Source organism: Caretta caretta, chromosome 10 (assembly GCF_965140235.1).
Source record: "Caretta caretta isolate rCarCar2 chromosome 10, rCarCar1.hap1, whole genome shotgun sequence".
Classification (NCBI taxonomy): Eukaryota; Metazoa; Chordata; order Testudines; family Cheloniidae; genus Caretta; species Caretta caretta.
In genome coordinates this window covers 78132401-78141358 of record NC_134215.1, presented here as the reverse complement: position 1 = coordinate 78141358, position 8958 = coordinate 78132401, and the positions used below count along the sequence as shown (strand labels likewise).

Here is an 8958-nt window from a genome sequence, read left to right as displayed (position 1 = left end):
TGTCTTAAGAATTGAGAGATTTTATTTTTAAAATGGGGATTTTTTTATTTGCCATCCAGTTTCTGAGCCTTTTGGAGTCCTGTCTTCATGTCAAGGTGTTAGCCGACGGCCAAGGATGTTTGGTGAGGTGCCAGCTATGCCCGTTTATACCATCCGTGACTTTAACCGCTAGGACGCACTGTCCCTTCGCGGCGGGCAGCCCGGGCTAGGCTGACGGATGCCCCAAGGTCCTAACCACCCGTGACTTTAACTGCTAGAGCTCAGAGCTCCTTCGCAGCGGGCAGTCAATACTGACTGACAGGTGCCCCAATGGCAGCACTAAGAGCCTCTCCACACCCGTGACTTTAACTGCTAGAGCTCAGAGCTCCTTCGCAGCGGGCAGCCAGGATTGACTGACAGGTGCCCCAAGAGTTTGCCCCGTGGAGGCGGCACAACTCAACGCTAGGCTCTTAGTACTCTCACCTAATGGCCAGGCTTTAGAGCCAAAACGGCTGAGGTTCTTTAATTGTGTTGGCTGCTTTACAGTAAACCAGAGAAAACAAGTCAGGCTTATGCATAAATGGTTACCAAAATTTATTAAGCTAGATTCTAATCATGTGGTTACAAAATTGCTAGTGCCTACTTGTTTAAATGTAGAGATGTTACACACACAAACAAGTTACAAAACTGAAGCCACAATCCCAAAGAAAGAAAACAAAGTATAGAGCTCTATTTCAAAATATGTGTACACTAAAGATAGGAGATCAGGTGTGGGTGCTTCTTACCCTCCTTGCATCTCTCGATTCCAGCGGTGCCAAGCCAGGATCGGTCACTCAATTCTGCGGAAAGACGAATAAGGGACAAGGCGTAGGGACCCTCTTAGCTGCAGAAGCCTTGGGAGGCTGTCACTTATCTGACCAGCAGATAGATAGTGAAAAGCACTCAAAAATCATGGTGCTGTAGGTCCCCTACTTATACCTCTGTACTCCTTTATTCTCTTTCTCCTTTCTTATGCCAAATTGAGGCTGGTCTGTCTGGGTGACGCCAGCTCTCGCAAGAGTAGTTTACACTTGCAAGGGAGAGAAACAATAAGTTTCGACTACTGGACATTTCTTTTATCAGGGTAAATATTTTCCCACCTAGGATGTTGGTGTGTGTGCATCACGCTATTTAGTAGGGGCTAAGAGCCATGTCTGTTACAGGGCCTCTGCCTGCTGTGAGCTTAATCGTTGTATCTGTTCCCAGAGGCACATTGTAGCAGCACACCTGTGCTTTCACAGCTTCAAAGGCTGTGCTGGAATATATGTTAAGTGCCCTGTTCCGGCTTCCTCCTGTGTTTCCAGCAATGCTGGTCTGAGAGGGGGGCGCTGGCTGTCTGGCTACATTCCACCCCCTGATCCACCACACTACATCCCAGATTGCAAGGTGGCGGTGATGCCAGCACCTCTTGCCCTCCTTGGGGAAATCTAGAAATACCCAACAACCAAATTAGAGGATGAGGGTTCGCGGAATTGGTTAGGATCCCTTTTTAGCTCTAGGTATCTGATTTGCGTGGAGGAAAGAGCAGTTTGAATCAAACGCTTCATAATACATAAAGTTACACAAAAAACAATTACAATAATTAAAATGGTTAAAACAGTATTCACAACCGAATGTAAAAACAGGGAGAGGGAAAATCCCAAGTGTTGAGCTAACCATTGCATCCATGAGGTTTGTCCATTCTCAGCCACTGCATGTAGTGGTACAAATTCAATTCCCAGTCCATTGGTTGAATCTAGCAAGGTGCACATCCAGCAATTTGTAGCACCAGCAGCTGAGGCGATGGTTTGGATTGCTCCCCGAAGAGGATGTTCTGGTATTGCCAAGGTGACTGGAGCCAACAGAAGGATCATGAGGGCTTGCAGGAACATATCTCTGGTGGGTCGTGTTCTAGCTAAAAAACTTATTTTAACACTAAAAGCAAAAATTACACCTGCTATTATAAGTAATGGCAAATATATCAACAGTCCATAGTAGTCTCTAGTGATCAAACAGGTCTGCTGCATGATCCTGACAGGTTAGCTGGCAGGTTGCTCGGAACCATGGGACCATTCCTGCAATAAATCACATGGTCAGCCGGTCTTGGATGCGATCCAAGCCTCTGTAATGGTTATTAGCCTTTTATCAGCATTTAAGGCACTCCATACACCTTTCTCTTTATAGGCATGCAAAACACAGGTAAAGGTTCCCAGGGCTGGGTGTTTAATCACAACAGTATCTCCGGGAGCATACTTGGAACTGTGCAGTGGTGTTCTGGCAGGGGAGATAGCTTTCCCTGTAGGGAAGAATCCCCTGCTGATTGGACTTCCTGTAGGAGTCTGTCTGTTGTTTAATCTCTGCACCACTTCGTCCAGTCTGTCTCCCCATGTGCCATCAGTAGGCTTCAAGTGATTCTTTAGCAACCCATTCCAGCGCTCGACCATGCCATTAGATTGAGGTCGATATGGAAGGTGGAAGGTCCATTGGACTCCATGGTTAAGGGTCCATTCCCTTATAAGTTTATTCTTAAATTCGAACCATTATCTGATTGGATTTCTTGAGGCATTGGGACAATTGCTGTTAAGCGGTTTAGTCCCATAACTGTGGACAACCCTGTTGCCAATCGGGTTGGATATGCAAAACTAATCCCTGAAACAATTTCTACCCCAGTCAAGATGTATTTCCACCTCTGCCTTGTAGTGGGCAGTGGTCCGACATAGTCGACCTGTCAGGTTGCCCATAGTGTTTTTCCATCTCTTAGCCTGCCAAACCTTTGTCCTTCTGCTATATGTTTTCTAGTCTCAGCACAAATAGCGCAGGCTTGCACCAGGTCTCTAGCCTGTCTGTGGGTGATAGGCCACCCCCTGATATGTGCTTGCCGCACTAACTCATCACTTCCTGTGTGTCCTAAATTATCATGTAACCATGAATATAAGCGTTCCCATTCTACTTGTGTGGTAAAGAGCTGGGCAGCTGCATCGGCTAAATTGTTTAACTGTGCAGCTGGGGTATTATTCCTCTGATGAGCTGAGACATGTCCTATGGACAGGGGTTGTTGCAGGGCATGCTGATATAACCACTTCCAGTATTCCAGTCCCCAGACTGGTTTACCTCCTATTTCCCAGTGGCTATTTTTCCAGTTAGTGATCCACTGAGTGGCACCTGCCCATACCGCATAGGAGTCCGTATATACTGCGGTGGCTCCTGCTTCACAGGCCAGTTTAATTGCAGCCAATTCTGCAAGTTGTGCTGACCCATCAATTTCAGCAGTTAGGGGTGCTGCAGAGGTGTCTGCAGGCACTGCTGCAGCTTTTCCCTTCCATTTTCCTTTTACCAGGCTGGCACTGCCGTCAGTGAACCATACTCCCTCAGGCTTAGAAGGATCAAATGGGGCAGCATCCTTAATGGGAGACTGCTGTGGAGGCAGGCGGTATTCATCAGGCATTCCTACTTTCCATAGGGATTCCTGAATCATAGTGGGGTTTTGTGCAGTGTCTGCACTACCTATCCTGTGGTGTATGTAAAGTGCCCATCTTTGGATAGTCAATTTTTGTGCTACACCAGGTGGTAACTCTTTCCCTTCCAATATAGGTTTAATGATTGGAAGAGGAGTGTGAATTGTGATGTCCTTATCCTGAGTTAATTCCTCAGTTTCTCTCAAGGCTGTGTAAGCTGCCAGAAGCACGTTCTTATAAGGCGTGTAGTTAGCCTGTCACCCTTGCCATGACTTGGAACCAAACTGAATTGGTCGTCTGGGAGCAGTGTCACTTTCTTGCCAGAGAGCATAAGACATTCCAGTGGCTCCCACAGTTAGGTACAAATGGAATGGGGCTTCAGGATGTATGGGACCCAGAGCCTGATAGGTGTGTATCTCCCCTATCAGTTGCCTGAGGGCTTCCTCATGGGCAGGAGCCCATTCCCAGGCAGCACTTTTCTTTAACAAATTGTACAATGGTCTGGCTATAATGGCAAAGCCAGGTACATGTTTTCTCCAAAACCCCAGGGTTCCCAAAATCTGTCTCAATTGATCTTTACTTTCAGGGGAGGGTGCCTGATTTAGCTCTTGCACAGTGTCATTAGGCACAGACCTCCTACCTCCCATCCATACAGTACCTAAGAATTTTATCTCTTGGGAGGGACCTTGGCATTTCTCAGCTGGTAACTCTAAATTAAGGGCTTCTAGTGCTCCTTTGATTTGATTCATAGCCTCCTGTACCTCTTTTGAGGTTTTCCCACCTATTAAGATGTCATCAATGTATTGCACAGTTTGTACATTGGGTGGCAGGATAAGGTCATCTAGGACCTTTGCCAGTGCCCCATGGCAAATAGTGGGTGAGTGTTTAAACCCTTGTGGCATTCGGGTAAAAGTGTATTGTACACCTTTCCAAGTAAAGCAAATCTTTCCTGGTCAGCTGGTTGCAAAGGGACCATGAAGAACATGTCCTTTACATCTAATACTGCTAGCCAGGGTTTATCCCAGGTTTGTATGGTGTTTACAATATCTGTTATGCTAGGGACTGCTGCAGTTAATGGTCCAGTGTTACTGTTTAGCTTCCTATAGTCTATAGTGAGTCTCCATTTGCCATTTGGTTTCTTGATGGGCCACACAGGAGAATTAAAGCGAGAGTGGGTACGAATTAAAATTCCTCGCTGTTCCAAATCTTTGATCAGGTCAGTCACAGGGCTTATGGCCTCAGCTGGGACATTATACTGCTTTATGTTTGTTACTGTTGAGGGCGGGAGAGCAGGCGTGCTGCTAAGTAAGTTTACAGAATAGTGGGGAGGGCTTTCCTCTTCCAGGTGGGTGGTAATTTTGCTAAAGTGTGTTGGAGCTTTACTCCCTTCTTTCCTCTTAAAACGTCCATGCCCAGTATGTTGGCATTGCCCAAAATCACCTCATATTTTCGGGGCTGATGGTGGGGTTGCAAGGGGATATCCAGTTTTATCTTAACTAATGGGTAAGTTATGGTACTGCCATTTACTCCTGTAACAAGTACCTGCTTTCGGCCAGTAGGTGGCGAGCCCTGAAAACTTTCTCGCTTAATCATGGACCTTTGAGCCCCTGTGTCCATTAAGAAAGGAATAATGTGTTTGTCATTTACAGTTACATGTATCCGGGGGTCTTTTGCCGTTGTTTTCTCCTCTTTGGATTTAAGCTGGTTTATTAGGAGAGGAGATTGACCCCCGCAAGCTAGTTTCCCTGCTCTGGTAACTCTTGCAGTTGCTGCAGCAATGGAGTATACCGGGTGTCTGCAGGTGGGGAAAGAGGAGAGAGCTGCAGAGGTGCACTGGGAGGAGCATTAGTTGTCTCCCAGTCAGCTCTTTTAAAGGTGGTTAATAATTTTAGCCGCTCTGTGGGCAGTCCATTTATCACATCTCTGGGATAACCTAAAACCAGACATTGTCTCCACAACTTGGCTCTAAGCTCCTTTTCCTCCTGGGTTGGCTCTCGCTTGTTTTTATGTCCTTTAGATGGTGCCCCCTTGTTTCCCTGAAGGGAACGCATCTTAGCTTTGCCTGTCAGTGCTCTGATGTCTGCGAATTCTCTAAAGTATGACACCAGAAGGTTTAGCAGTGCCCGAAAGGTACTGTTATGTGCTGCAGCTTCTGATCTAAGGGACAGTGCCATAGCCCTGTGGTTACTCGGAACTCCCTTAAGCAGGGGTCTGAGATCATCTACATTTACCTGACCCTCCCATGGGCTTTCATAGGCTAACTCTTGAGGGTTTTGGCCAAGCATGCTAATGACAGCCACAGTTAATAGAGCTGTTTTTACCTCATCTATGTTGGTCCAGTGCATTACTGTGGGTTCATCTCGGTCTGCTGGGTAAATTCCTCTTGCCCATCGACAAGCCAGAGACCAAAGTGTTTTAGGGGTGTTCCCCTCTGAGTGTTCCAGGAATATTCCTGCACCTAAGTTAAGGCGCTCAGTTTCTTGGGCTGTCAGGCGTATATATCCACCCCCAGTGTCCCAGAGGCGGACCAGCCACTCTATTATACCTTCCTCAGGCTTTTTAGCAAAATCTCCCTGGATTGTTTTTAACTCCATGGGAGTATATTGGCGGGTGGTAATTTTGGTAAAGTGTGTTGGAGCTTTACTCCCTTTTCCCTTTTTACCTCCCTTCTTTGTTTTTGAAGAAGTGGATGGATAATTGTCATCCCCTTCTTCATCCAGCTCTGCCCCACTCAAATTTTCCTCATGTTCTTCTGATTTGTGATGTGTGATAGCTGGTCTTAATTTTACAGAGGGACCTTCCTCCTCAGAGGAGGGGGACTCATCTGCTGAATATCCCATTCCTCAGGGTCTAGCCAGAGAGCAGTCTCAACTTTAGCCCGGTTGATACTGCGTGTTTTAGTCTCCAGCTTTTCCCTTCGTTCTATCCCTTCTTTCTCAATTAAGGGAAGTAATCTTTTCTGAAGATGTTCCATATCCCTATTCAGTGTTCTTACTCTGGTATCTAAATTCTGGCATTCCTTGTGCAGTGTGTCCCTTTCCTGTTGTAGCCTATTAAATTCTATTGCCAGACTATGATAATCCTTACAGGCAGCTTGCCAAATGTTAGTAAGCAGCCATATACAAGCACCTTTTCCTTTCCCTTTCTTCATCTTGCAGGCAGTTCTCCAGTTACAGAAATGCTGCCAGATCTCTGCTGGTTTTCCCCAATATTTCTCCAGCAGTTCTTTGCTCCACAGAGGATTTCCCCATCCCTCTTGGGTCAAACTTTTCTCTAGCTCAGGGAATTCTGTGGTGTTTATCATGACTGGTTTCATCGTGTTACTGTAGTGCAGCCTATATCACAATCCTGTTCGTGATGCCAATTTCTGTTAGCCGACGGCCAAGGATGTTTGGTGAGGTGCCAGCTATGCCCGTTTATACCATCCGTGACTTTAACCGCTAGGACGCACTGTCCCTTCGCGGCGGGCAGCCCGGGCTAGGCTGACGGATGCCCCAAGGTCCTAACCACCCGTGACTTTAACTGCTAGAGCTCAGAGCTCCTTCGCAGCGGGCAGTCAATACTGACTGACAGGTGCCCCAATGGCAGCACTAAGAGCCTCTCCACACCCGTGACTTTAACTGCTAGAGCTCAGAGCTCCTTCGCAGCGGGCAGCCAGGATTGACTGACAGGTGCCCCAAGAGTTTGCCCCGTGGAGGCGGCACAACTCAACGCTAGGCTCTTAGTACTCTCACCTAATGGCCAGGCTTTAGAGCCAAAACGGCTGAGGTTCTTTAATTGTGTTGGCTGCTTTACAGTAAACCAGAGAAAACAAGTCAGGCTTATGCATAAATGGTTACCAAAATTTATTAAGCTAGATTCTAATCATGTGGTTACAAAATTGCTAGTGCTTACTTATTTAAATGTAGAGATGTTACAGACACAAACAAGTTACAAAACTGAAGCCACAATCCCAAAGAAAGAAAACGAAGTATAGAGCTCTATTTCAAAATATGTGTACACTAAAGATAGGAGATCAGGTGTGGGTGCTTCTTACCCTCCTTGCATCTCTCGATTCCAGCGGTGCCAAGCCAGGATCGGTCACTCAATTCCGCGGAAAGACGAATAAGGGACAAGGCGTAGGGACCCTCTTAGCTGCAGAAGCCTTGGGAGGCTGTCACTTATCTGACCAGCAGATAGATAGTGAAAAGCACTCAAAAATCATGGTGCTGTAGGTCCCCTACTTATACCTCTGTACTCCTTTATTCTCTTTCTCCTTTCTTATGCCAAATTGAGGCTGGTCTGTCTGTGTGACACCAGCTTTCGCAAGAGTAGTTTACACTTGCAAGGGAGAGAAACAATAAGTTTCGACTACTGGACATTTCTTTTATCAGGGTAAATATTTTCCCACCTAGGATGTTGGTGTGTGTGCATCACGCTATTTAGTAGGGGCTAAGAGCCATGTCTGTCACAGGGCCTCTGCCTGCTGTGAGCTTAATCGTTGTATCTGTTCCCAGAGGCACATTGTAGCAGCACACCTGTGCTTTCACAGCTTCAAAGGCTGTGCTGGAATATATGTTAAGTGCCCTGTTCCGGCTTCCTCCTGTGTTTCCAGCAACGCTGGTCTGAGGGGGGGGGGGGGGGGCTGGCTGTCTGGCTACACAAGGGCTAGAAACTTTTGTTTTTTTTAAAACAAACTGAGACTCTCACATAATCACATGACTCCAAGAGCTGGGGCTTTAAGGAAAAAGTGTGGCCTAGCAGATAGAGCAATGGCCTAGACTCTGAAGAGCTGGCTTCTATTACCAGTTTTGCCACTGGCTTGCTGGTTGACTTTGGGCACGGCGTGTCACTGCCCCATGCCTCAGTTTCCCCATCTGTAAAATGGGGATAATGACTCTGCCCTCTGTTGTAAAGCACTTTGAGATCCACTGATTAAAAGTGCCAGATAAGAGTTAGGGATTATTTGTAATGTGAGCCATGGGATAAAATGGTGAGAGCTGGCAACTGTGATCTGAATGTGTAAATTACAATTTCTGTCCCGTTTCACCTGCACAGAACAGCCTCCCACAGCCAAATCCTGTGTTGTTGGTGATCCCCCACACTGCCTTCCTCCCACCCTTTCCTGCCCCCCATGGGAGACCTTCAGTCTGGAAGAGGTCAAATGCTTAGAGGCTTGTGCCTGTTCACATCTCCCTGGTGTAATTTTGTTTGTTATTAGGCATCATCATAAGCCCCACAGTATGAGACTGTGGCAGGGCACCGTGGCTCTGTTACGCCATCTCACCCCATGCTGGTGGTGATCCTCAAGCTCTGACTACCAGAAGCTGGGAGTGGAAGACAAGGGTGGATCTCCCGATAATTGCCGTGTTCTGTACCCTCCCTCTGAAGCCCTGGTGTTGGCTGCTGCCAGAGACAGGATACTGGGCAAGGAGGACCATGCTCTGACCTACTATGGCACTTATGTTTTTACACTTCTCCGAGGGGCAGATATATCAACACCAGCATGGAGATATACAGTGAGCCC

General features: G+C 46.9%; 1 long non-coding RNA gene across 1 annotated transcript; it reads right to left on the bottom strand.

Annotated features, from left to right (window-relative positions):
* Nucleotides 1-549: 549 nt before the first annotated feature.
* On the bottom strand, nt 550-8039 carry LOC142073424 (uncharacterized). The gene is made up of 2 exons (XR_012670307.1): nt 7489-8039; nt 550-1920 (listed from the first exon to the last, which is right to left on the bottom strand). It is a non-coding gene; the product is annotated as an uncharacterized LOC142073424 (long non-coding RNA).
* Between the last annotated feature and the right edge of the window lie 919 nt (nt 8040-8958).